Source organism: Parus major, chromosome 3, assembly GCF_001522545.3.
Source record: "Parus major isolate Abel chromosome 3, Parus_major1.1, whole genome shotgun sequence".
Classification (NCBI taxonomy): Eukaryota; Metazoa; Chordata; class Aves; order Passeriformes; family Paridae; genus Parus; species Parus major.
In genome coordinates this window covers 36,423,619-36,451,236 of record NC_031770.1, presented here as the reverse complement: position 1 = coordinate 36,451,236, position 27,618 = coordinate 36,423,619, and the positions used below count along the sequence as shown (strand labels likewise).

Below are 27,618 nucleotides of genomic sequence, written 5' to 3'. Positions count from 1 at the left end.
ATAGGAAAAAGCCTCATTTACAAGAAGGATCAGCCTACTTTAATTGAACACTATGGCTAAGAATGGTCAAGTTGTACAAAGGCTCACAATGATCAGTTTGCCCATCCTCCACCAATATGCACCACAACAGGCTCTTTCATTCCATGATCACATGGCTGCGGCAAAACATGACAGACTGTTCAGCAAGTAATAAAAAGGATCAGCTTTTTCCCCAAGGTCTTGTCTACATATACACTGTACTAAATTAAATTGACTTAGAAAATAATATAAAGCAGTATAACGCTCCTGGGCAAAGGTTCCTAACTCAGTTTAAGAGCACTTTACATTGAAACAACTTAAGTTAAATAGATAGATACAAGACAAACTAAATTAAGGATGCCTATACAGGAATGCTGCACTAATATAATCACAGCTGTCTCTAATCTGATTAAGTTAAATCAGTACAACTTCTCTGCAATGACAAAATCCATGGTGATATTGACATTAACCCTTTTTTGCACTTTTCTGCTTCCAAAGATTTTGTTGTTTTCCTGTTTAGTTTGGGGGTTTTTCTTGCAAAAAAACCCACTCACGACAGTGCGGCCTGTCTCAGAATCAAAATAAGCTAACTACACTACACAAGGTAATTTAAGATACTAAAGGTATTGACATTTATGTCTTAAAAGTTTTATTAATGCTATGCCAAATAAACATCATAACAACGCTCAGACCAGTGAAGCTTAGTATTTTCTCTGCTTTCCCCAAGCAAGATGGAAAGGCTGATCACAAATACTCACACTGTACACTGTTTTCCATACTCCCACACAGCTTTTGCTTGCTGATGTCCAAAATACCTGGAGCAGTTCTGGGAAGACGGTGCTCCCCACTTGCTCATTCCTAAGGGTATGGCTCACCAACAGTTCATCTGAGCGAACTGGAGTGTGGCGTTAGAGCACGTTATCTAACTGCCCCCAGGCAGTCTTACTACTGACCCTCTTCTACCAAAATATGTTCTCCTGTTAACTGTGGGGCAAGCACATACACAAAACAAGTCTTAGGTCACAGACATAACATGCTACAAACCCACACTCTAACATCATCTCTCATCTCCTCAGTTCCCACAGCATCTCCCCAGGAAACATATCTGTCAAAATTAAATTTCAACAATTCCAAAATTAGTAGTGTTCTTTCTATTCCTCATTAAAAACTATTCAAACTCTTCCTCCTGAATATCAAGATTAATTTCATCTTCATTCTCTTGGCACTCTTTCATCTCTACCTGCTTTTTCAATCGTGTCTCTTCGAGCTTACCAGTCTTCCTCACGTCCATACCAGCAACACAACCTTTTCCCTCTCCTTAGGGCCACCTTCTACAGCTGCCTCTGAGCTACCAGGTGCAGAACTAACTTTCTCTTCAGTGCAAGATTTCCAGGTTTAGCATAGAAAGACATTATCAAGAATCCTCTCAGACCCACTTGAAGAGAACTAAATCCCTCACTGGCCTTCAGAAACGAAATTGTTCCACAACTCTGAATAAAGCAGCCCTGAAATTAACCTGAGTTGTAAGTTCTTTTCCTTTTTTTTTTTTTTTTTTTTGAAAGAGCTGTTTTGAAACCCGGATCACATGGCATCAAAGACTGTAGGTACACAAGATTTTGTCTGCTAAGGGAACTACACTTACACATTTTCTGTTTTATAAGATTTAAACTTCAACTCTCATAGGGCTGCAGATATATTTTTGCAATAAACTGTTTGGTCTTAAGTCTCAGATTCACACTGGTGTGACTATAAAGTTATGTGGCCCCACACCAACTCTAGGATTCTTTCTCACCATAAATACATGCAAAGAAGGCAGGAACAATTTCCATTCCGTAAGTAGAGAAACTGAGACACTAAGACAAAAAGCCAGATTTGTGCATTGGTTTTGCATTAAGTCGCAAGTTAAAGAAAAGCAGACTCAGCTGTCATAAGAAAGGAACTGCATGAAAATTCAGCAAGATGGTCTTATTTCTTGCACCTAAAACAAGAATGATCGAGGATAGAAAAGAGAACAGAAAGTGTGCCTGAGCTGAACACCTACCTGACAGCAATTGAGTTGAATAGCCTGCAATTCTTTATAAGAACAAATAAAGCAGCAACCCTGATCAAGTAGTAGAACAATATTTGTACTATACTCAATTCTTTCTGCTGCTGGGGTTTAATCCCAGCAAGAATCGTTTTGGTTTAATTAGCTTCTCCCTAGCAGATGGTCAGATATGAGAGGCAGAGAATGGTACAGGCTTAGCTGTTGGTTGATTGTGCAGCTGCATCTGTAGCTGAACAGTTAAGCATGTCCAGGGGTCCAGCTGTAGTTTGCACGACACAGGCCATCTCTGTCATTAACCAAATGTCAGTTTCCTCTTTCTCCAGATTATGTATCAGTCAGAGGCACATCCAAAGGCAGGTAAACAACTAATATGCAGTTTCATCACCATCCCCTTTCTTAGACAAAATCCTCAAATCTTAATCAATTGTAAGTCCCTCTTTCTTTGGTGACAGAAGCACATTCAGAAACATTGCCATGGAAACTTGAGACATCCTCTGTGCTATTCACCAGAGAAGATCTAGCACAGAAATATTTTATGATCTCTACAGCACTGAAGACATACAGCAGTCAGCATAATGAAGTAAAACTAGTGACACCAGTGTTGTGTGAGGATAACAGTGGGGTGTTCGTCAACCAAGCTGCCTGAACCTCACATCACCTACAATGAGCACCAATCACTTGCTGGAAGCTGGTAGGGAAAAGCAGAGCAGCACTGAGAGAAGCAAAGTGGTGTTTGGTGAATAAAACTGTCCAGCCAAAGGGACGAAAGAGAAAAAGGGTCATCACAGCCCCTTCCCAAAGCTGATTACATCCTGGCCCTTTCTCTTCCCAAAGGTCAAAAGTGGTGTTGCTACTGACTCCTGCAAACCAGGATTCCTACCAGGCACAGAAATCTCACACTTAACCTATGTCACAGCCACTGCCTGCTTTGGAGGCTAAAACAAATATTCCCCATTGACTTCCACTCGGCCTCTGCATCCAGGCACAATGCTGAATGCTAGAGCATCCACTCCTGTACACAGTGGCAGTAGTCATCTCAACAGGCCACAAATGCAGAACAAGGAGATGGCTTTCAAATCCATGCTTTTGGCCTAGCAGATTCAGAGCCAGGGGCAAGAACAGGCACAAAACTTGCCTCAGCTCTGTAAACAATACAGCAGCACGGCTCCTGAAGCAGCATGTAACTCTGGAGCATCTTCTCTCTTTTTTGTGGTGTGGTCCTGTAGTTAACCTGCCTCAGTTTGCCTCATTTGTTTGGTTTGGGTTTTTTTGGTTTTGGTTGGGGTGTTTTTAATGATTCTCTTAGTCTTCAGCACCACTGAGTTACTGAGAGATTTCATTCTGAGTTCAGTCACAGAAATAAAACATGGCTTAATCCAGCTTAGGAAAAACAAACAGATCCACCCATCAATCTTTCACTGATGACCTGTGTAAAGCACGCAACTGACTACAGCTCCTCTCTCCCTGTTCCCCTGGGCTCCAGTCAGTCCTTTTAACAGCAGGATCCCAGCCACAGCAGCAGGGACTCACACCTCCACCCCCTGCCCTGCACAGGGAGGCTGCCTGTCACCAACAGTCATGGGCTGCACTGCTTGTCCTTCTGTACATACTGAATTGTACCTCCTAGGCTCACCTTCCTCCCTTGGACGGAGATAACCACAGATTCCCCACCTGTGACCAAGCTGGGTTGCTTCAGCTCTTCCCTCAGACACAACTTCTCTTTGTGGCAGATGAGTCAGAGAGAGCTCTCATCAACTACCTCCTTCCACATCTGTCATCATTGCTAGCACCACTGCTGTTCTGGAGCTAATTATGAGCATCAATTGTCTCAAGGGGCAATTGCAGCAAAGGCCCATCACTTCAGTTTTACCACAAGGTCAGCTATTCCAGACTACTTTACATCCCCCGCCAGGCATCGCTCTTGTAAAACTAAAATGCCTTTACCACTGTTGTCCTTTGGGATAGTGTAAGTCCATTAATTATTCTAAGGTTAAGGAAAACCACTCCTTTTTAGTAATGCCTAACAGACAAGCTGTTTCTTCCCCTACAGAGGGCTCCCTCCTGCAGATCTCCCATAAGTAAACCCTACGCAGCTCTTCAGAGAGCAAGCATGGAATGAGAAATAGTCGAGCTACAAGTGAAGTCACCCCTCCTCGAAGGAGCTCTAACTGAGGACTAATAAACCCCAGATATATTAAAGAAAGCAAGCCACCACACTCCAGGTACCTTTTTTTTGTCAAGTGTCAGACAAGAACCCAAAGAGCTAGCAGCTCACTGCTCATCTAAGGGCAAAGACCCTGGAGGAATGCCAGCATATAGCCAGGCAGATGTTGCACAGACAAGGTGTTTGCTCAGTATCGACAGTGAGCTGTTTACTCATGCCTTCAGCTTCATGCAGCTGCCTGAGCCCGGCTCTGCTGAATCCGTGACTCTGGACTAAGGAATGTCTCAACTGGACAAACACCACATCTGCTGCCGGCTCAAGGTGACTGCCCCAGAATCAGACCAATTCCCAATTTTACCGTCCAGCCATAGCCGTGCCTTCTGCTGTCTATTCCAGCAGGGGGAGATGTAGCTACTTGGGAGGGTTACAGCTCTAGCCAGAGGAACACAACTGCCCAGGACTGGATACAGGAGCACAGAGGCCTGGATTCCTACAGCCTTGAAGGCCAGCAGGGAAGCCAAAACAAGGAGTTAGTGACTTTCTCTTCACAATGTATTAAAACTCACCAACAGGATGGAAAAAGGCCAATAATAAGCCATACTTCCTCCCTGGCCAATGTCACATGCATTTCATTCTTATTCCATCACTCCTTTCCTGGCAATTGCAAAGTGTCGGCAGAAGCAGTATGTAATCCAAAACAAGACCTCCAACTTTGCAGCCATAGCCCATATTGCATGACAAAGCTGAAACAGCCAGTATGACAATGATTATACCCACTTAAATGTTCTATCAGTAACCTGCCACACAATCCAATTTTAGATTTATATTTTGCTACCACCTCCTGTTGCTGCAGGGCATATTGTCCAGTCTGCCACCGTGGAACAGAGCAGGGGAGGACATAAAATGAAGATTCAGGCAATACACTTTCTCAGCATCCAAGCCCTAACAGTCACGTATGGAGTTGGTGGCAACTAGTTTGAAATAAAATGCACAGTTTAAATGAAATCAAAAGAGAAGAGAGCCCAGTGTGAATAATTTCCAACTGTTTCACAATGCTAAGAGCCTTGGAACAAGCAACATTCCCTTAATCATTGAGATCCTGCTTTGAAAAGCGATACAACCCTCTGGACAGAGGGTGGCATGGACCCGCTTGCAGTGTGCTCTGCAGTGACTCACGTGGAGAGTATGGCGATGGCCAAAAAAAAGCAAAAACAAAGCTATAAAGCCAGAGAACTTCTGAGAGCAAATTCTTTCATTCCTGCTACTATCCAAGGATGGCAGTAGGGAGGTCTTCTGCAGAAGACTAACTTTAATAAGGAAATGACTGGCAGGTCACAGAATTTCAGACAGCTAGAAATTGCATGAAAGGCAATTGCTAGAAAGGGAAACTGCAGAAGATGCAAGCAAACTGAGTAATGAACAGCTCAGGGCTTACCCAGAACACGGTCTGCTGTTACTCCCACAAGCCTTGCCTATGAGCTGCCCATAATGGCACTACCAAATGGGAACACGTTTCCCTGCGCCAGGCAAATGAAAGACTTGTACAGACAACAAGGATGGCTTGCATGACGGATGCATAGCAAACTAGTGACCATTTCTCAAAACAGATCAGGGATCCCAAAATAACAGCTACATCCTGATCTGCCATCCTACAGCAAACTTCCTGTCCTCAGCTCTTGGGGTACCAGCTAGAAAAATATTTTCCAGAAGCTGGAACAGAACATTTACCCACTGACTGGGGGAAGCACTCTTGCCCGGGTTAAACCCCAGAGCCATTCCATCTCCAGGCAGACATCTTATGTACTGAGCAGCGCTGGATGGCACAAACCACTCAATCATCTACTGATTGCCAACAGCACACAGGCTGCCGGGGGAGGGGGGAAGAGCCAACCTTAATTGGCCTTATCAGTGTAAATTAAACCGTACAACACACCCAAGCAAACAGTCAGTTCCTTTGGAGAAGAAGGCATGAGTTATTTTGCTGCAGCTATAAAGGAAACATTGCTGCTAGGACATGCCCCTGGAGTGACTGTGCCGCTCAGCTCTCCGGGTGCATTCCTGGGGTTGTTTAACATGGATTCAGCTCCAGCCTTTCCACAAGCAAGGAGTCTGAACCCTGAATGCCATCTGCAAACACAGCCAGACTCCACCTCCTGCATGCCTGCAGGCCACCAGGTGTGGCCAGGAATGGCACAAGCTACACACTAAATACACCTTTGATGTGGAGCTGAAAGCATGTAGCCACGGGGCATGAACAGCACGCCGCCCGCCGCCGTGCTGACTCCCACTGCAGGAATGCTGCTGCAACCACAGGCCAAGGAAGGCAAACACATTGCATTCCTCACCAGGCAGAGAAGGAAAACAAGTAGCAAGCCCACACACCCACCCTGCTGACACCCGCCATGCTCCCTCCCCACACCTGCCTGCATGGCCACTGTCAGGACCCCAAGGACAGCTTCAGCCCCAAATTAGTGTGAGGGTCACGTTCTCCAGGCAACCTCTCGAGCCCATGGGACAAGAGAAACAGAGCAAGGCAGGAGAGTTCTCAAGTGGGCATGCAAGCCACAGGGAGAAGAGCTGCTGCCCAGGCTGGGAAGTAGCCACAGTCCAGGGCAGGAACTCTGTGCACTAGCCTGGGATGGGAATTTCCCTGACTTTTCCTGTAAATCAAGGGGCAAACACAACACTGGGATCCCTTGAGCTGAGGGGGCAGGGCTGAATAAGAAGTTGACTTTGGGCAACAGGGATGCTTGGAAGGATCCAGATCTTTTTCTATCCCTAGGAAACCATCCTACCTTAAGTCAACTATCTTCTCTGGGATGGAGGCACTTCCTCATTACCCCAAAATCCTTCTCTAAATGCTTGTCTCCACTGCCCACACACAGATCTGACCTTCACTGTACAACATTCTTCCTCTACAGCACTGACACCAAGTCATTTCAGCAATCAAGAGAAGAAAAACTTAATGTACAAATACCCAAGCCATCAGGTACCCGCTTATCTCAGAACCTCATCATTTTGGAGTTGCAAGGAGACTGTGCTCTAGTCAGAAAAAACATTATTCCTCCTTCATGTGGCACTCCTACAAATCCTAAAGCTTTCCAAAGAATTCACATTCTCAAATATGAAGTTACTCTGAAGGATGTCTCAGATGTGAAACTGTCAGCAGAATTCTCAAGTCTATATTGTGAACTCCCCACATTGTGAATCTGCATTTACTCTGTGCAACGTAAGTAAACAACAACCCACTCCTGAAAACCTTAAAAATCCATCACCCAGTGTTAAGGGCTAACTCTGACACACGATAGCCAATACTCTCTCAGCACTAAACAAGGAAAACCAACACTCCCAAGAGCACTGCAGTAAGAATATATCCGACTTGAATGTAACAGACACAAAACAGGGTCAGGAAATTCAGAGAGCACCAATTAAGGGCTGAAACACTGTAACCTCTGGGAAACCTGAAAGGGGAAAGGTCAATGTAGCCATAAGCTCCAGAGACATACCAATGCATCTAGCAGGCTGCTGGACCAGGGATGATTTATAACTCTTGCAGCCCAGCTGCTCCACACCCGACATGTGCATTTCAAGGCCCTCACAGAGGGAAGTGATCTGATATTAAGTAACAAGAACAGACCGGACCAGACCAAGGTCCAGTACTTTCTTATGCCTGTTGAAATTCAAGGCCTCAGGCTACCTGTTCCACTCATTATGCTGTAGCAGCTCCAATACTTGGAAAAATGAGGCATGAAAGGCCAAATTTACCAATAGATTTATATCCAAAGATATAAAAGATATAAATAGAAGCCTGGCAGGATCTATAGATTAGGTGTCTAAACCACTGCATGCAGGAGAATGGACTTCTCCCCTTCTAACCACTCCATACCTCTCCAACCCCAGCCACCACAAGAAAACCCAATTCAGACAGGACGGAAGCCCCTGCTGTTCTGCACATTGCCAAGGGCCATCCCTGTGCAATCCACTTGGACGGTGACGGCACCTGAACTCCGCAAGTCTCAACAGTGCAACCTGCAATGGCTGCAGCTCTCACAAAATGTAGGTCTGCTTGTTTCCCAGAATAGGAGCTGCCTCTTCAGCTTCTCCTCTCCCTTCCCCCACTACATCTTTACTTTTCATAGACTCAATGCTGTTTCAAGGTACCCTCATCCTGCCACCGGTGGGCGGGTGAGTGGGGGAAAGGGGCCCTTTATAATTGTAGTGTTGCAATCTGCCAGCCCGGCCAGGCAGCCTGTTCCCGCCTGCACTGCATTAAATACCTTATAACTGATTACACCCCCATGGGGCATGATTAGCAGCCTTCAGAGAACAAAGTCTACTTTCATAAGAATAAGAACAGACACGTACTGCTAACCTACTACACAGCTGGGCAGGTGAGGAAACAGGGAAGAAAGGAGGGTGTGTGGGGGGGAAGAGTTAACTGTACTAACTCTATTCCTTGCCTCCCCTATCCTGGTTGAGTTGAGATTTCCACTGCCCCGCACAGTAGTACCCCTCAGACCAAGCCCACAAGATTCAGGTAACAAAACCTCATAAACAAACTGTTGCCTGCAAAGTCCTAACCTGAGAGAGGCAGGGCCTCGAGGCAAGCAGATCGAGCTTTGCTCTGGGTGACAATTCCTTCACATCAGTTCCCAGGAAAAGGGAAGGGTGAACTCCAACTTCAGTATCAAAAACAAGGAGAAGGAGGGAAAGCTCAAAATACGACCACATATCCACGCCCCTCTCTAACCTCTGTATACATTGGAAAGGTCTACATAAGTAACAGCAAAACATCTAATTCAGTCTGGAGGTTAACAGCCCTCCAGGTGATGATTTTTTCTAGTGGGGAAAGAGGAGGTAGCAAAGAGGGGGAAAGCCCTCTCCATATGAGATAAGTAATAGGGATCCCCAAACATACACAGTCCATATTCGTTGCTGGAACAAAGAACCAGCTTGATGGAAACTCAGCCAATCTGACATGAAATGACCTACAGCTCATTAGCAAAGTGCCTTCCAAATCTCAAAATGCCCACACAAACAGCCACAAATATATTTGGTGCTATCTGGCCTCCATCTCAACAGAGCAGAAAAAATCAGGCTATACAGCCTTTTGACAAAAGCAGTAAGAAAAATGGTGGCAACTCCAAGACTAAAATAAGCCTAGGATGAGCCCTTCCAGCTACTCTCCCCAAACCTCCGACATTAGAGAACACAGTGTAAAGCTCAAGGAAAATGGTCTGATTTGAGAGAGAAGCCCATGCAGAAGCTCCAACAAAATAGTAAGAAGTCTCCTAATTGTGTCCTCTTGGAAACAACCACCTGCTTTACCCAGAGCCTCCTCGTTTTGCCCACAGCCCCGTGAATGCTCATGGTACCATCTGGAAGCACTCATGTTCAGCCAATGTATCTAGAGGGGCCCTGCTGACACATTCCACCAGGATTCTTACCCAACCCACCCAAGAAAGGGTTTGTTAATGAGTAACCAACCCAGCTGAAAATGATCTACTTGTATCTGCTTTACTCAGCAGCTGGCCCTTCAGCCAGCAAACACGAGATCTCTGAATTGTACTGTCCAGTCCCATCTGTATGGCAAAACCTGCATACTCTCTTTATTACAGGAAGACTTGGAGGTACTGGTTGACTTTAGGCTCCGATGTACCTGCCATTGATATAAAGCATCAATACATTTAGAGTTACATTACCAAACAGATTGTGCTTTCAGGGTTTGGATAAATGAGAGCTTTCACCACAAACACGAGCTAGTCATTGGAAGCTCCAGGAGGTAATTTAAATTATCACAGCCAGCACAAAAATAGTTTTACTTTGGGAGTTGAAGTTGCAAAGCTGTAATAAATCCAAGTGGCACAGTAAAACTTCTTATAAAAGCTTAAAATTAGTTTTGAAGCCCCAAATGGCCTTGCATATAATTTGATTCTGCTACCGTGGGCTAGCAAAAGGGAAATCACTCTTCACACTGTAAAAAAAACTGAAAAACTCTATCATCCTTCAGCTCCTAGGAAACAGAAGAGGTAGGCTTACATTTCATGTCTCTATATATATGTGTAAAATACATAGAAATAATAAAAATATAAATAAAATGTTAAACCTACAGAACTAACAATGACTTGTTCAATCCCACACAGTGCTGGGCAGCTATCAATCAGGCATCAGAGCTCAAATTGGAGCATTGCAATCCAACACTCTCTCCTGGCTGCTGTACCTTCATTGATACCCTGCACCCACACCCATTCCCAGAGCAAACTGCCTTCCACTGCCGAGAAGCGCTCGTGCTATTCCGATACTGGTATTCGCCACCAGAGCAAGAGACCCTAATTTAGCCCCGCACGGGCCTTCTGCAAACTGCTAATCCCCACTCCACAGCTGCTTTTCAAATGTACAGGCATGAGCAAACCGTAAACGATTTATGGCGCGTGGCAGGAAGACTCCTGGCTCCCTGCGTAGGCGGGGTTTTGGGACAAGATCATGCTTGGACTAATGTTTATATTGCGAGTTGTCAGTCGGGCAGTAAATCATCTCTGGAGCTGCACAGTAATACAGCCCCATCCAGCTGGGGCCTTGACGACACTGAATTCTGTTACAGCCGTTTCAGATACACCTGGGGACCTATCTGCAAAGGCATCATCTAATCATGGAAAAATTAATACACTTATAAGTAGAATCTACCAAAATTCTGCAGCCCCGCAAGGGTGATTCACTTTCAGGAATCAAACCAAACTGGGATGAGATGTTTGCCAAAAATGACTCTCCACATTAGTCCTAGAAGAAATTGGATTGAGTGCCTACACAGACATCTAATAATGGAGTGTATCTCAAGCAAAATGCAGCTACCTGAGAAAACCCTTCTGAGCGAAGTTTTCATTTCCCAGTTTTCACATAACTGTAGTGTAAGCAATGCTTAAATTCTAAAAGGGAAATAAAGATATTTTGCATACTTTAGTGCACAAAACACTTTCTGCTCAGAAAAATAAATGCGCTTAAAGGCAGAATGTAAGTTTGAAGTCCATTCTCAAGAAAGGTCACTTAAAACAACTTAATTTTAAGCACAAAAATCCTGTTATTTTCCGTTTTTTTTTCTCATTTGAAAATACTTTTCATACAATACACTGGGTGCAGATCTCCCACAGATAAAAGAAAAGGGAGAAGAGTTCTCAATAATGAAAAAAATATAAATAAAATGCTCAAGGGAAAAAACCCAGAACAGTAGCATTAACTGCAATCACTATTTAGTTATGTGAGAGACAACAGATTTCAACTCATCTCCCTAGAATATTTTTAACCTTCCCGTTGGCCAGCAGCAGAGTCATCACTAATGAACACTAAAGCTGCGGGAAGAAATCTGATTTAGGAGACAGAGCAGCAAAGCATCGTTGAGGATTGCAGAGAGCTTGTGAAGCAAGACATATGCAGGTCTAAAACCAGTTACAGCATATGCCAAAATAATGGTCAAAAACCTTACAGCCACAACAATTATTTCATTATTACCTTGGGAAAAAAACTTACATTCTTTTGAAACAAATACTATAAAGTAAAACTCACCTAAGGCTTTTTATGAGCCTATGTGTAATTCCTCAATAGGCAGAGAGACTATCTCATCTGTCCCTTTTGATTTCAGAACCATTAGTGCATGAGTCTTATATTAATGCAGCTGGACAACTGAGATTTTAAACACAAGAGTAAGAAAATCTAGTTATGATTCCTACAACATTACCAAAGCCAGCTTTATCACATAGTTAAAATACAAATATACAAATCAACCAAGGACATAGAAGTCACTGTGGGACTTCCAAGTCTGAATTTGTTGACCCCTAAGAAATCAAAAATTTAAACCAGTTCTCTCTTGCCACCAGAAGCTGGTCAGATACTCTCTGCCTAAAAACCATTCTAAGCCTTGCAGGAAAACTTACTTTCTAATCCTGACCCATCTCACTTTAACAGCAACACAAAACTTCTATGAAAGTCGGTAGCCATTTACTCTCAGCTGTTAGCACCGCCACAAAAGGGTTGAGCCCTGAAGCCCATGTTTGCTCCCACAGAAGCCCACAAGGCCCATACAGGGACCTTGAGGTTTACATACCCTGCTTCTGTCTATGAAAATATACAAAGAGACTCCTTCCTTCGGTTCCACTTGCATTTAGGCAAACATTACAAACACACAGCTTTTTATACATATCTTCATGCCACTGCCACTTATCTTTACTCACCTATGCACCAAATGGAATTTATACCTACTTGCACCACTAATGATTCTCCTGATCCTCAACAGATTGGACACAAGCACTGGACACAAGCTGTCTTCACAGACATTAGTATATTGAAGCTCATGCTATAACACACCAGAACTCACTTGAACAACCTTAAGGCCCTGCCTTTCAGACACCTTACAGACTAAAGTCCACAACAAGACTGCAATGTGGAGAGGCCAAACTCCACTCATTCTTTACCCTCTTGCAAGCAAAGGGAAGAAGCAAGTGCTTTGCATGATCACTCAGCGTGAAAAGACAATAGCTGCATGTCTCCACATTCATCAGTAAGACAGTCCTCTACGAACTGTGCTATCTTTCCACAGACATTGCTCTTCACCAGCTTAAAATCCTCAACTACCACGACTAATCTGAACAGCTGCAGTGCTTTGTGGATTTGTTCTTTGGTTGGTGATTTGTTTTTGTTTTTTTTTTTTACCCTAATACAGTTACCACAAAAATCAAGGTCAGCAAGCAACCTAACATAGCACTTAAGTAATTCAATACCTTGCCCCTGACACAGACCAATACATTAAGGTGGTTTAGTAGCTGGAGCAAGAAGCCTCAGTGGACAATTATGGAACATACTGCCCTTTCTTCAAACCTTTACCTGTTAAGAGATTGGATTAGGTCTGAAAAAAACACCTTCTAAAACAAGTTCTTTAACTACAGCAAGTCTGAACATTTCCACTCCTAAGTGCTTGATCTTTTCTGAATCCCACTCAGCTCTTAGCCTCAGCGCTATTATGTGGTAGTGAATTTCCACAGATTAGACATCATGTGAAAATACTTTAAAATCATTATTCAGTTTGATGCCTATCAGTTTCACTGAATTGCATTCACCTCAACTGAAGATTACATTCCAGCTCCTTCATCCCTGCACAGCAGTCTTCCTCAGGCTTGGCACCCAACATCGTTGAAAAGCAGAGGAAAACTGAGCCCACCCAAGTGATGCTAATACTGCATTCTAACCATTGCAAAGCTATTCTCACACTCCTACATGGCTTTCCACGCCATTTCCTTCCTAAGAGCAGCTCCCAGGAGGACACTCCGGAGAGGCTGGCTCATGTCATTCCAACTACGAAACATCCTGCAAGCTGCTGCTTTTGGCCCTCTCTGGCTGAGCATATTTAGAATAAAAACATACATGAACATCCTGACAATGAAGGGAATGGTTTCTGAGAATGGAACAAACAACAAAGCAAAAAAGAGAAAATTGTCCTTGAAGTCAAAAAGATTCAGGCCAGGTTAGTGAACAAAACAAGCAAATAGTTCCTGGGAAGGCAAAAATGGTGAGGTCCCAAAGTACCCACTTGCCTTGAACAAGGCAGGGCCTGACTTGCACTCCATAGCAATTTCACCATGCTACAGAATACACAGAACAATGGATCACACTGGGGTCTGCTTCATTTTGAAGTCACAGCTTGAAACACCCTTTCAGTTTCTCCTCCCCCTAGCTTTACTAAAGCATTCAATACCACAGTATCTGAGCCATCTACACACTTACGGGTTCATCCTCAAACCCTCAGTAAGACTGGTGTTTATCATCTTTTCCAAGCAAAGAATGAAGAGTAAAAAATAGTAATGATCTGAACACAATAAATCTGTGGCAGAAATTAGGTATCTTTCTGACCATAGCATCGCCCTTCCCCTCCAACCATCTGTAAAGGTATTTCAACTTTAAAAAGTAACATTCTTTCTACTACAGTTAAAGATTCAGCCAATCTAGATCTAAGGAAAAGCCCTCAGGTAGGGGAACTGGCAGGGAAACAGGATGGATGATTTCATGCCCTAAGGCATTCGTCCTGTTTGCATAGGTTACACACATAGTTCCTCTGCAGTCCTGCATAAAATGAATCTCAGAGAGGATCATATTTACACAGTTACTAGAGATCTGAAATACACACAGCTGGCATGAATGCCAACAAGCACTCTCTCCAAAGCTCAGGGTGTCATAAAGAAAGGAGATATCTTCCCAGCCAAAAGCCCTCAAGCAAGGAGATGAATATACCCAGTTTCAGGACCTTAAATTTACTCTCAAACCATTAAACAAATCAAATGGTCAAGGAAATCTGCTCTATTATGACAATTCCAGATCCTGACAAGCCCAGTAAAAAAAGCAACATGAATCAAAAATGTGTCATGCCAAATCCTCATTTATTAGCAGAGGAATCCTGCCCTCAATCTGTATCACATCCAGGTTCATTTGAGACCTCTGTATACTGCATTTCTCCTAGCAATATGTAAGGCAGAGAGTTCTGATGTCACTCTGTGCTGGAGAAGCGAGGCCCCTGACAACAAACACACTATGCAGTAAATCTGTCAGGACCTAACCTCCAGAACTGCTTCTTGGGTCTACACTGTAGATGTGGTGATACATGGAAATCTCAGAATCCACTTTTCAGTGGATTCTCCATATAATATGGCAGACATTTTAACAGGTTAGGGAGCTCACCTTCAGAAAAACCATCAGCCTCTAAGACTCACAAGCATGAAATCAACTACCAAAAAATACAGTAAAATACATTTTACTAAAACCCGCTTACTTTGTTACCCCTCAAATAGCTTTTTTCATCTTTTTAAAAACACTTTATATGCCACACCAGCCACAAGCCCTTTTTCCAAGCCAGCTCTGGTACCAATCAGACCAGCATGCCAACCAAAATTAATTTGTGCCCTCTGACTTGATTTTTTCTGCTCTGTGACAAGAAACAGGTAGACTTGCAAAAGACTACATCTTTTTCAAGGCTTTAGCCTATCTCCCTGACAAGCTACACCATGACTGTATTTAGAGTGGATGGCAGAGATAAGAATTGAGGGTTTGTTGGCTGTAAAGCAAGTGACTTAGCAGGAGCCAACAAACAACTTGAAACAGAGTGGAAAAGCACGCAAGGTCATCTTTAGTTCAGAAAGCTGGTTTGGAGAGTGAAGAGGCAACAGGTCTTGGCAAGTAACTCATCCCCTCCTGACCCAATGCCTTGTTAATGTTAAAAAGATGAAAATAACCATGGGCTGCACTTTGGAACTCCACTGGCCCTGCTGAAATGCATTCACAGGATTTCAAGAGCACTGGGTGCCTGCAAAGAAATGAAAAAGTCCTCTCAATACCACAGCTAAGACCTGGTAGCTTAAATGCCGATTTAACACCCAGAAGCTAAATCACACTGCATGCAAATCACTGCTGGGATATAGGTGCTTTCTGCAGTGATCCACTAGGAAGTGAAGAAAAGGGAAAGGAGTCATTATAAAGGTGATCTGACAGTGTACAATCAAAAAACCAGTGGCTGTGTACCAAACAACTGTTCCTCTAAACTGGATCCCAACAGTGAATTCAGGCACACCTGCACCACCCATCATGGGAACAGTTAAAATTTATGTGGAAAAATAATGTGGTGGAACAAATAACCTGACAGAACAGAGGGTCACTAGAACCACCTAACTTTGACATTGCCATTATTGCAAGAGCAGGATCATCAGAAAGGATTTCATTTGGATTACGGCTGGGCAGATCCCTTGTGAATTATACGGACAGCATGACTACTTTGGCACTGATAGAGCACATTTAAGATTGCTTTCCCAGATGGCATGTCAGGAGCACTGGCTTACATCATAATTGAACTTTTCTTCCCAGAACTCTTGCTGAATTTCTCAGGGTCACTTCCATTTCACTGACACCCCAGCCTCTCAATTCTGGCAACACAGGCCTACTATGATGCACAGAACTCCACAGAGAGGGCCAGTGTTTCAGGTGAGTGGTTCATATGTCCTCAAAATATTTGAGTAGTGGAATAAAAAGAACACAGTCTGACTCAGCTCATTCCTGCCTTTCTTACCTGCTGTCTGACACTTCAGTAAGGATTCATTGCTTCATCTTATACAGGCCCTTTATCCCAGTTCCTTCTCTGCATCTGTAAAACAAAAATGCATAGCTCTGAAAAGCTTTCAGTGGCACAGAACTATCTACATGTGATAGATGATTCTTTTCAGTGGACAATTTCCACCTGGCATCTCTCAGATCTAGGTTATTCTCAGCCTTGCCAGATCTGTGTATCATTTGCACGCCCTGATACCTACCAATGCTCATGTGCGCCTAAAAATCCATGTATTAGCACTCAATCTTTTACTCTGCTCTACGCAGAATGCTCAAGCTCAGAGCCAGAAGAAGCACAGCATTTACTGTTCACCTGTTTTCCTTTAAAGTCTCCCCATGTTCCCAGAGGCTGCACACTAGTTTCATAGGGGGAAGCATTCCTTGCACTAGAGGATGACCAGGCTGGCAGAGAATTTCCCATTAACCCCTGCCCACTCTGACACCAGAGGAATGCTGACTCTTCCCTTCCAACCCTGCCTCTGCCAGTTACACTCCGGTTCTTTAACACATGTGCTGGCCCAGTCTTGTTCTGCTTTGCAGCTCCTACTCCAGCAACGCTCCCTACAGAGACACTGCTTTCTCATCCCCCACGCCACCTAATTCTCCATCACTCAGAAAGTACTACACCCTGCAGTTATGAACCAGGTTCTGCCTGCCGATCCCGTGCCTGCCCTGCTCCCTGACAGGGGTCTCTTCGCGGGAGGGAGAGCTCCGTAACGCCCTGATGGCTGAGGCAGTGCCATCACCACCCTTCCCCACGGAGACCGTTCCTTCCCTGGGGCCGGGGCTGTGGCCTCGCCGCCCTCCCGCACCCGGCCCCCGCCCCACCTGCCTGACCCCCTCCCGCCCGCCGCCCACGGTGCGACCCGCCCGAACCCGCTGTCCTCGGAGAACTCTACAATTCCTCGCCACACACGTGGACAGAAAGGCCCACCCCGCTCGCTGGGCGCCGCCCGAAGCCCGCAGAGGGCTGGGGGCGTAGGGGGCCCCGCCCGGGACTTGGTCCCCAGCCGGTCGCGATCCCCGCTCCCCGCCCCCGGAGCCCCAGCCCGGCTCTGACCCGGTCGGGCTCGGCTCCACCAGGGGTCCCAGTGACTTTGCGGCCGGTTCGGCGCCGGTTCGGCCCCGCCTCGGGCCCGCCCCAAACTTTGCCCCCGCCCGGCCCCGGCCCCGCGCTCTCGCCTCAGGCCGCCATTTTGCCGCGGGGCACGCCGGGTAATCCGGCGGAATCCCCACGTCGCGGCGCGGCTGCGTCATCGGGCGGCACGCGCGGGGGGGCGGGGCGGGGCGGTCCCGGCAGCGTGAGGGGCAGTGGGCCGGGAGCCGTTCCTGCCCCTTCCCGCCTGCCCCGGGACCTGGGAACACCCTGAGGGGCAGTGGGCCGGGAGCTGTGGCTGCCAATGCCAGGGGGCAGGAGTCGCTCCTGCCACTTCCTACGTGTCCTGTATTCTTAGATACCAACTAACAGCCTGGGTGTACGCACCTATCCCAGCCTGTCGCTAGGGAAATACAAACCCAGCCGTGGGACCAGGTGGAGAGGGAGGGAGGTAGAGTAGGAAATGGAGAAACCCACCTGAAACCCCCCAAGGACAACTCTCCACATACATCCACCTTAAAGGAGAGGTGAGGAGGACAACGTGTGCCAGGGAAAAGCTAGGCAAACCCTGACACAATTTGTGAATGTGCTTTGGTATTCGTTTGCAAAATCTTCCACTATGTTGTTCTAGTCTTGGGTCTTTGAAAAATCAGTTCATTTTAATTTCTAATGAAATCACTCCATTTATTCAACTCTGAGCTCAGACAGGTACTTTTTCCATTGCTTCTCATGCCCAGTGCATAGACTTACTCACCCACTGCTGTTGTCCTTTCTTTCACAAACATCTCATGAGTTGATGATTCACACAGTAAATAATGGAGCCTAGTTCTGAGGAAATTTGCCTGGTTCAGAAAAGTTATGAGAGTATTTACATGATGTTCTTCAATGTACTACTACATTTACAAAGCCTTCAGATTTACATTCAGGTAGTGCCAGGCTCACAGTACGGTAAATTCTGCCCAAATGGTCCCTTCTCTTACACAATAAAAGACAGGTGCTCAGCAGGACCCTGCTTTGATGACCTTGGGAATATTGTGCAAAAAAGTCTGCTGAGCGCCCAGCAAGTGCCGTCTGCACCACACCACACGTCAGCCAGGGATATTTCAAGAAAGCCTTTGGTACTTGTGCCCCCATAAATTCTCCAAATCCTCCCTGTGCCGGAGTCAGATAACAAGCAGAAGGACAATGGCTCCAAGAATCCAGGCTGCCCATCTGCTCTTCACTTCCAGATTCTTGCTTCCACAGCGCCAGCTGATGAAATTTTCATAGCTGATGAGGTTTCTCATTTCCACCAGGCCTTGCTGCCTTGGAGCCTTCACAGCTGTGGTCTGTTCAGGTTTCCATGGGTGAGCACTGATGGCAGCAATGATTAGAGTACCTTGCTTTCTTTTAGTGACTTGTCAGAGTAGGATCTTCAAGCTTTTTCCAAGTCTAGGTGAAATAACTCCTGCAGGAAGGAGAGAGGCTGACTTTCAGATTGTCTCATTATTTACTGCTTCCATTAAACGCAACTCTTCTCAAAATCAGATCTCAAGGTCAGACTGCCAAAATGAGACAGGAACTTGGCTTGGCCTGGCTGAGCACCAGTCACCTGCTCCAAGCACCAAAAAACACTCTTCCCTCAGATCCCAAAGGCCTTGATTCCCAATCCTTCTTCCTCTCCACATACATCCACCCTGCCTTTCCCCATATCCGGTATGCTTGTGAGCTGGACTCACCATTGCCCTGAGCCCAGAGATGTGACATGATGCAGAAGCATGACGTTAGGTTACATTATATTCATTTATATAACACCATTAATACCGAAGTGCAGCTCACTGCTAGAGCCAGTTGCTCGCTAAAGCCTCTGAAGTTCAATTAACAAGCACCAGGTAATCTAACACTTGACTCCCAATAATCCTTTTATTTTAAGGGGCCTCTGGCGGATGTAAAGCCCTCAGCAAACAGTCCTGGAAGTACATTTGAGATTCTCTCAAATACCAGCTGAATTTATGACCCTTAGTGAAGAGCAGGGAGGAATCTCTTCAAAATACTTTCCAGTTGGCAGCACTTTATATAGACCCTTGTAACTGAATAAAAGGAACCCCTGGAGGGGCAGGTGCCACCCTGTGGAGGGACAAATCCTTCTGAAGTGCCTATGGTCTTGGCTAGTGAAAAAGGAGATGCCAGAAATAATGTCTCCCCACCAGAAGAAGGCAGTGCAGGCTCAGTCCTCTGAAGTTTTCCATCAAACCTGGTCAACTGGGGAAGATGGTGGGTGCTGGACAACCCCTTGGTGGCTGACTTGGAGGCTGTCACCTACCTGAGAGTTGTAGTGATGAAGGGACTCCTATGAAACACTTGCCTCCTCGGCTACTTCTCTAACTCCAGTTGCACAGAGGATTGATTCCCCAGTAGACATCAGCTGGGAAACTTTCAGAGGCAAAAGATGTTCCATGGATGGGCTGAGCCCACCAAAACCAAAAAGACATGAGAGTTCGAGCAGAGTTTTCACTCTGGGATATGCTAATATAAGAGGAACTCAGCACCCAAAACTAACAGCATTTCAGGAACAATAAGATCAGTGAAATACTGCCAGGCTGTGACAGTCAAACAAGTCTGTGGATGCTGAATTGGACAGCCAACACATTCTGCCAGTATGCCTGGAGCATACACCTACCAGACAAATACAGCCAACCCGCCAATAAAACAGTTGCTAAAAACATACCCACGTGTGTAGTTCAGGCCATCCCACCACAACAGAGTGAGGGCTGTTGTGGTGGGATGGCCATGAAACTCACAATTTTGAGTTTCATGGAGATTCAACACTCAAAAAAACGCTGGAATCATTTCACAAGCAAACACACTACCCAGCACTGGTGGCTGAAGAACAAAACAGCACTGACCCAACCCAAAATGAAGTTTGTCTTATGGGACTGCCCAAAGGTACCCATCGTGGTTGGGATGTAGCTGCACTGGGCACTGCAGAAGCAGACACAATATCCTGCCCTCGAGACTTGGATCTCTGGATCTCTTGAATCTCTCCCAAAGCACCTCTGGCAATATGAAAAGGAAGATGAAGGCAGAACTGGGGAACAATGCCACAAATCCACCATTGCAGCCCCCCAGTGCGTGGCACAGCTCAGTGGTTTCATGCCATTACGGGGTTTGATCAGAGCACAGTGTACAGCTCACAATGGTACTTCAGACATACTTAGGGGCACCTTCCCCCAAACTGTACGCTTGAGGAATAAACTGCACATCAATGCTTGCCCATTACAGTTGCCGCCTATGCCAGTTTTCCATATATTTATAAATGTGTGTGTGTAAAAATAGAATAAAATAAATCTGTATCAGTGACCCCTACTGGCCACTTCTAACTAGCCACAGAATTGTGCACCAACAGTGAGCTCTTGCCTCTTGCTGAGGTGCGGTGTTTCAAAGTGAGGCACAGAGTGCAGAGCCTGGCAGCGGTGTATTTGTGCTCTTTGCACTCACTTTGTGCTGGCTGCATCACTCCTGGAGGCAGGCAGCTGAAAGATGATTTTCTGACCTCAAGTATTTGTTTGTGGCATCCCACTCATTTCTCTGCTCACCACCAGCTCCATGCCACGATCCCGGCTCTTGCATTGAGCCCTGTACAGGTGCCTCCAACTCTTACTCTGTGCAGTTGCAGGGCTCTGCAAGGGACCAGGCGTTGGGGTGTTACCTTTTACAGGGTATTTTTTCCAGAAAAATTCAGTTCCCAGCTGGGACCTACACCCCTGCTCCTTGAGAAGCTGCCCAAGCACTGTGCAGTTTCTCCTCCTGGCAGCCTCACCTCAGCCCCACCAAAGCTCACTGTAAATTCTTCACCCCACTGGGTGGTAAATCCAGCATGAGTGCTGCTGTGCAGCAGACTGGAGGGCCCTCCTGGGCCAGTGATTTACCTTGGTGAAGGAGTGGAGAGAATGTGCCTGACAGGAAGGATGGCTGCTCCTATGCAAGGCAAAACCCCATGGGAAGCAAAGGCTGGAGTCACTGTGTCAGCCTCAGACCAAGACTCAAGGGGCTCTGCCTCCCTTCCCCTTAGTCAAAACTTGTTTAGCTTGTCATGCTAATAAAGTGTTTGAAATGAACTGAGTTAAAAGTATGTGGAGAGGAAGGGGGAGGATGTCTCGCTGGAGCATACAGGGAGGTGACAGGGGGTTAGGTGTAACACCAGCTCTCCTTGGTGTGTGCAGGCAGACAGGGCTTCATCCAGGTATGGGCACAGCGCTCGCCACGTGCAAGAGGAGGACACCACACACTGGGGTGCAGGGCTTGGCACTTCACCACAGTACACAAAAGGGAAGGGAGTAGCTGATCCCCCAAGCCCTCTGAGGGAGAGCAGGGACTCATGGACACTATCATGTAGACACACATGGCTGTGTGCTGTTTCTCAAGGAGCCTTTCTGCATGCCTAGCACATGCCTCCAACTCACAGAGACCTTTTTTTTTTTTGTGAAATCTGCAGCTCTGCTCTCCCTGTGGAGCTCTTGTTGTTTATAGGGACGGGTTCAGGCAGGCCAGGGAGGAATTACCTTTCCCTGGGACACGCTTGGTGCTTGGCTGAGCACACCGCTTCTCTGCTTCACGGGAGCTGCTGAAGGCCAAGGAGACAGTCAGTCTACAATTAGCCTCCCTCCCAACACTCGTCCACATCCCCTGGGGCTGCTAATTATGGACTCCTCTGCAGCCAGGGTTCAAGTCTTTCTAAGCACAGACCATAGTTTCATTAAATGACCTTGACATTCTCTGCAACAGGCTCTCCTGCCAGGTTTCACTGTGAACACCAAGACATGCCATCCTCTGCAAACACCCAGGAGCAAGCTCAGAGGCAAGCACCGAGAAAGCACAAAAGATTTGCTTCAAGAGTCTCCCATTAAATGCTTGTGTGCTCCTGGTGAGATTAAGAGGTTTCATTGCTAGAGCTGCCAGCTGGAAAGGCAAAGGGAGACCGCATAGCTGAAGATGGGCTTTGAGGCACCCACGGGTGTGTGCCAGCAAAGGGAAAGCCTGGCAGACATCTCCTTCCCACTCCAGTCCTTCCAGACCTCCTCCCGGCAGCAGGAGGCAGGTGGGGGGATACACTCCCTGAAGCAATGCCCTTGGGAGAGCCCTGACATTAATTGTTGTACATGCACACAGAGGGAAGCCAGAAATCATGGGGCAAAACAAGATCCTACACCTTCTCCTGAACTCATGAGGGTTTTTTGAAGGGGGTTTACTCAGCCTTTTGAGCTGTTGGGACACAGGTAAAACCTCTTTTCCCTGACTGCCCTACATATATACCTAAATCTCTTTCTCCCCCTCTTCAAGCCTAGGCCTTTTTTCTCTAGTATTTAATCTTTCTTTTTTAATTCTTTTTCCCCTTTTTGGTACCTTTGTCTTGTCTTAGATTGAAGTACTGAGGGTGGATTTGAGGAATCTGTATCTCAAAATAACGTATGACTTAAGCTTACTTTTGCTGCTCCTCACAGTAGGTTTGAAGGCTGTCAGGTACTGAACTCAGGTCCATCACAATGATACATGCATTCTCCCACACTCAGAGGATCTGTTTTAGTGGAGCAGCCCAGTAGGCAGTCAGATTTTAGCTAGTCCCAGCAGAGCAGCTGCTTGGAGGCCAGTGGAGAGTGCAGACCACACCTCAGGAAGCAGCAGCCCTGGTGATGAAGAACTCCCTGCATCTGGCTCTGAGAGGAGGAGAACAAGCTGATGATGAGAAACTTGGATGGAGGCTGACCCTTCGCTTTGAACAGTCAGAAATCACCTCTGTAGGGCATGTCACAGGCATCACCAGAGCATCCACACAGCTCATCCCACCTTGGCCTTGCTAATGGTAAAAGTGTGCACTGGGTATGCACGGATGGTGCCTACCCATGCCCAGCATCCTTTGTCTCCCAGGGCTGGGTCTGTGTGGCTCAGGGAAAGGTACAAATATTGCCCTGCACAAAATTACTGCAGAATCTGTCCTTGTGGAAAGCTGCTCCTTATACCATAGCCTAGAACTCATCTTCAATGCCCTGGAGCAAGAGGGTTTATAGCTCTTTGGAGTTCATTCCTATTTATTCTCATTGTCTACATAAATGTCTAGTCAGGCTTTTTTTTAATGAATGCCTTTTCTTGTTACCCAGTGGCAATGAGTTCACCGGATCATCAGCATTTAGGATGAAAGTAATTCTCCCTGTCATTCATTTAGATTGCATTTTTTTTTCATTTTGCCTTATAACCTGGCAGGTTGCAAAAAAAGCAAACTAAAGAAGCTCATGCCAAGTCTAGGCAGTGATCCCAGATACTCCAGGGTCACAGTGACTGTGACATTGGACTTGGGCAGCATTCCTGGAGGCTTTGGGAAGATACAAAATACATCTTGGGGTAGCCCAGGATGGCTACTCTTAGGGCAGTACTGGAACACAGGAAGGTGAATCCAAGGGCAGCTCCCATTCCCTGAGACACCCCTTGCAAAGCCACCAGGCTAGGGGAATTGGGTACTTCCCAGTGGCATTTCTGGTGGTCTCAGCCAGAGACCTAGGAAGATTTGAAGAGTTTTTGGAGGCTTAACTGCGCCTTTGCCACTAGAGGACAAAACTTGGGGCAGAGTGACACCAAACAGAGTCACCAAGACCACAGCTTCTCCTTTTTTCCATCATTCCCCAGATATGCCATCAGTTCCGCTGCTGAGTGTATGCATTGCTGTCTGCTAGCCTGGCCATGCTCCACAGTGTGGCAGAGCATTGAGATGGTACAAATTGCGAGAAAAGAGACAGGAGGTTTTCTACCTTTGACTTCCACCCCCCCTCCCTGCTTCTCTTTTGCCTGCTCCCTCCACTTCCCTGCTGAAGGCACAAACACCTACTGCCCATGGAAGCTATTTCTAAGCAATCCCGGGCATCTGGGGAATGAGAATCTGAACAAATATTGGAGCGTGTGTGTGCAGAGAGTGCACACACATGCACACACACACACACACACACACACACACACACGCACAGCCACAGTGCTGCTGCAAAGTCAAATATAGACCTTGTGGAAGGGGAACAATGGCTGGGGTTGGGTTACATGGCTGTAGGGCTGGCGAGCTGCTGTTTGTTGTGGGCTGGGGTGGAATTGGAAAAGCAAGGGGGGTGGGATGGGGGAGAACATTTGTTTTAACCTAGAGACCCTGGGCTGGTGCTGTGCGTAAGGCAGAGAGGGTGACCCAGAGCAAGAGCTGAAGAGGATGATCATTTGAGTTGGCAGCTCAGAGGTGTTTGCAGTCTTTCTCCAGCTTCTTTGTGCTGCTTTTCTGCCCTTCTTGAGGAATTAGAGTGAGCAGGAAGGGGTGAATTACTCTGGTCTTCTGCACAGGGAAGAATTTCTTCTCCGGGAAAGGCTTCTTCGTGAAGGAGAAGAGGCAACATTATCTGTTTTCTCAGCCCAGCATCTGCTTCTTGTCCCTGATGTCTGGCTGTCTCCAAGGTGCAGGTTCCAGACTCCGGAAGAAAGGGAAGCAGCTTCAGCTGGTTTTGACAGGTAAATCCTCCCTCTGTCTGTGAGTGGTGACGGTGTGTTGGGATGATGATGGGGGAGGGAGTCTTCATCTGGCATGCATTGGAGGGAAAACCATGGCAAGAGGTTGCTCCAGTTCCCACTCCAGGTCCCTGCTTTGTGGGATTTCCTTCACTGGAGGGAAAAGCTATGGAGGGACTCTTATGGCTAGGAAAAAATCCTTCCTAATTCTGACCCAGCAGCTGTTCCATCTGAGATGCCTCTAGGGATGGCATGGCAGAGATCAGAGCCTAGTAGAGCAGGGTCTAAGCCAAGAACAGGAATCCCCTCAATGCCCATTTCTTGGGTCTGCAAATAGAGCTGCTCTGATTAAATCGTACTGAGCAGTGCACGGACTGACACAGCAAGCCTGAGATACAGGATTATGCCTGGGGATGGGACAGGAGCCCTTCAGTGTGGAGGAAGGAGTGCACCCAAGGTCCACATTGCATGGGTCCCTTCTCCCTCCTCTGTATTCCCCTTTTACTCCCATCCATCCCTTCCTGCTTCTCTCTATGGTACTCATATGCAAAGCCAAACCTCAAACCACAAAACACATTTCCTCAGATATCCCACCTTCTAAAATCCCACCCTGGATTTTGTTCTTCATTCCCCTTCCTCAGAGCTCAGACCTTCAGCAACCAACTTTACCGCCTCAGCCTGGACAGCCCTAACTTGGTGGTACAGCTCTCACCTCCAGGAGAAGCAGCACGGAGAGAGCCACGTGTCCCACTCTGTTGGCTGCAACCTAATCCCATCTCCCCCTCTCACAGCACTCATGCTGTGGATGCAGATACTTACGGATATCAGCATACATCAGGGTCCCTCTGCAGGCCTCCTCCTATCTGCCCATTCAAATGCACACACGGCATCCAGAGGGTTTTCTTAGGCACATTTAACCAAGTGAGGTTTAAGAGCGCCCGGGCATGGCTGTGCAATGACGTTGCAGTGTAGTGTGGTCAGAACCAGGGCAGATCCCAGCAGAGGAATGTGGGAGCAGATGAGGATGTTGCAGGAGGTGGTGTTCTATTTGACACAGTTAGTGAAGGTCATAGGATTTCAAGGAGGAAGTGAGAGTGAGGCTGAGCAGCCTACACTCGGGTGTTGGAGGTGTTGCCTGTAGACCCTTGGCCTCCAACCATGACTGGCAAAGAGTGCAAGGCAGGGTGTTGTGGGTGTCAGAGCAGATATGTGGATGATTCCATATCCTAGAGCTGTAGTGATGGAAGGAGAGACTGTCTGGTTTTAAACCAAGTACCAGAAGCTCTGCTTTGCCCTCAGCCTTCCCCTCTCCTTTTTGCTCTAAGCTCCCGACATGGTAGGAATCAGGGCTCAAAAGCAGGCTGAGCTGGCTGTGAGGGATCAGGGGATGAGAATGGATGTAGAATCACAAGAAGCATCTCAGGATAGAGCTGGTGCACACCTGTCTCATAAATATCCGAAGAGCTGATGGAGCAACCTAAGCAGGAAGTTTGAACTTCTCTGTCCCTCTGTCTGTGGGGTGATAGAGACAGGAGGAGGAGGAGGGCAAGGAAAGGAACAGGGCTCCTGGCTGACAGGAGAGCAGGAAGGAGGAAGGAAGGAGGCAGCTCCTGCAGAGGTAGGCACAGTGGTAAGCCCCCATTTCATTGCTCAGTCATGTTGTGTTGTCCAGGCACGCCAAGGCTGAGCAAGCAGGGGTCCCCTCTCAGAGCTGGCAGAGACCTAGGCTTTGATGGGGTTGCTGCCGGAGCTGCTACTGGGTCCTGGGGCTTGCAGAGCTGCCACAGGCTGCTGGCAGGGCTGTCAGGAACTGCAGAGGGCTGGGGAGGACTGGAGAAGGTAGCAGGGATGGGTTGAGCTTTGTCTAATGAGATGAGATGGAGTGTGAAAACGTCTATTAAGTGCCTGTAGGATATGGTTCTTCTGCCTTCCTGTGAAAACCAGCAAATCTTATGGGATACAGGAGTAGAAAAGAGCTGACTGGTGTGAACTTGTAATCTAATTAAGGATTGCCTTTGAAGGTGACAGATATGGTCAAGTAGCAGGAAGGCCATGCAAGGTGAGGAGGAGAGCGGGCAGCTGTTTCTTCCGAAGATGTGACAGCCCAGACCCTGTCCTTTGCCTTATTGTACCTTAAGGTCCACTTAAGTGCTGATGTCCACATCTCAGGAGCGGCAGCAAGAGAAATGCTGAGGACCGCAGCTCCTCTGGATGGCTTCTTTTTGTGGGGTGACTACTACAAGTTGAACCTTTATTTTAAGGACGGGGCTTCTTAACCCTACAGTTTGCCAGTGGAGGTGTTTTAGTGGACCCCGGGGACATCAGGGAGGCGCTGCAGGAGGTGTTTTTGCTTTTTAGTATTGTTTCAGATAATCTGAGCAAAACGAAGGCTCGGATCATCGCACACCTATTTCTGAGAGGGGCGCCAGGCTGAGAGGCTCAGTGCCCCGCGGGACCGCGCCCCTGCCCGGGCGAGGGCGGCGAGCGCCGCAGCCCCCCCGGAGCCCCGGGCGGGGATACCCCCTGCAAGGCCGCGCCCCTGCGGGGCATCGCCAGCCCGGGACACCTCTCCATGCTCCGCGATCGGTGCTGGGGGCCGGGGAGTCCTCGCAGCCGCGGCTCCCTCGGGGCGGTGGGGGCCGGGCGGGGCCG

The 27,618-nt window shown here is 47.0% G+C and overlaps 1 protein-coding gene across 6 annotated transcripts in view; it reads right to left on the bottom strand.

Moving 5' to 3' along the window:
- The window catches only part of TJAP1 (tight junction associated protein 1), a 40,415-nt gene extending 22,856 nt beyond the window's left edge, over nucleotides 1-17,559 (bottom strand). The window contains exons 1-3 of one of the 6 annotated variants that reach the window (XM_033512632.1): nucleotides 17,422-17,558; nucleotides 16,324-16,398; nucleotides 15,497-15,567 (exon numbers count right to left, since the gene is read on the bottom strand). The gene's annotated coding sequence lies outside the window, so the exon portion shown is untranslated. Of the gene's footprint in view, nucleotides 1-12,479; nucleotides 12,593-15,496; nucleotides 15,568-16,323; nucleotides 16,399-16,564; nucleotides 17,136-17,421 lie in introns of those variants that run through there. The other 5 variants (XM_033512634.1, XM_015622641.2, XM_015622633.2 and 2 more) reach the window with 5 other exon arrangements.
- Nucleotides 17,560-27,618: the final 10,059 nt, after the last annotated feature.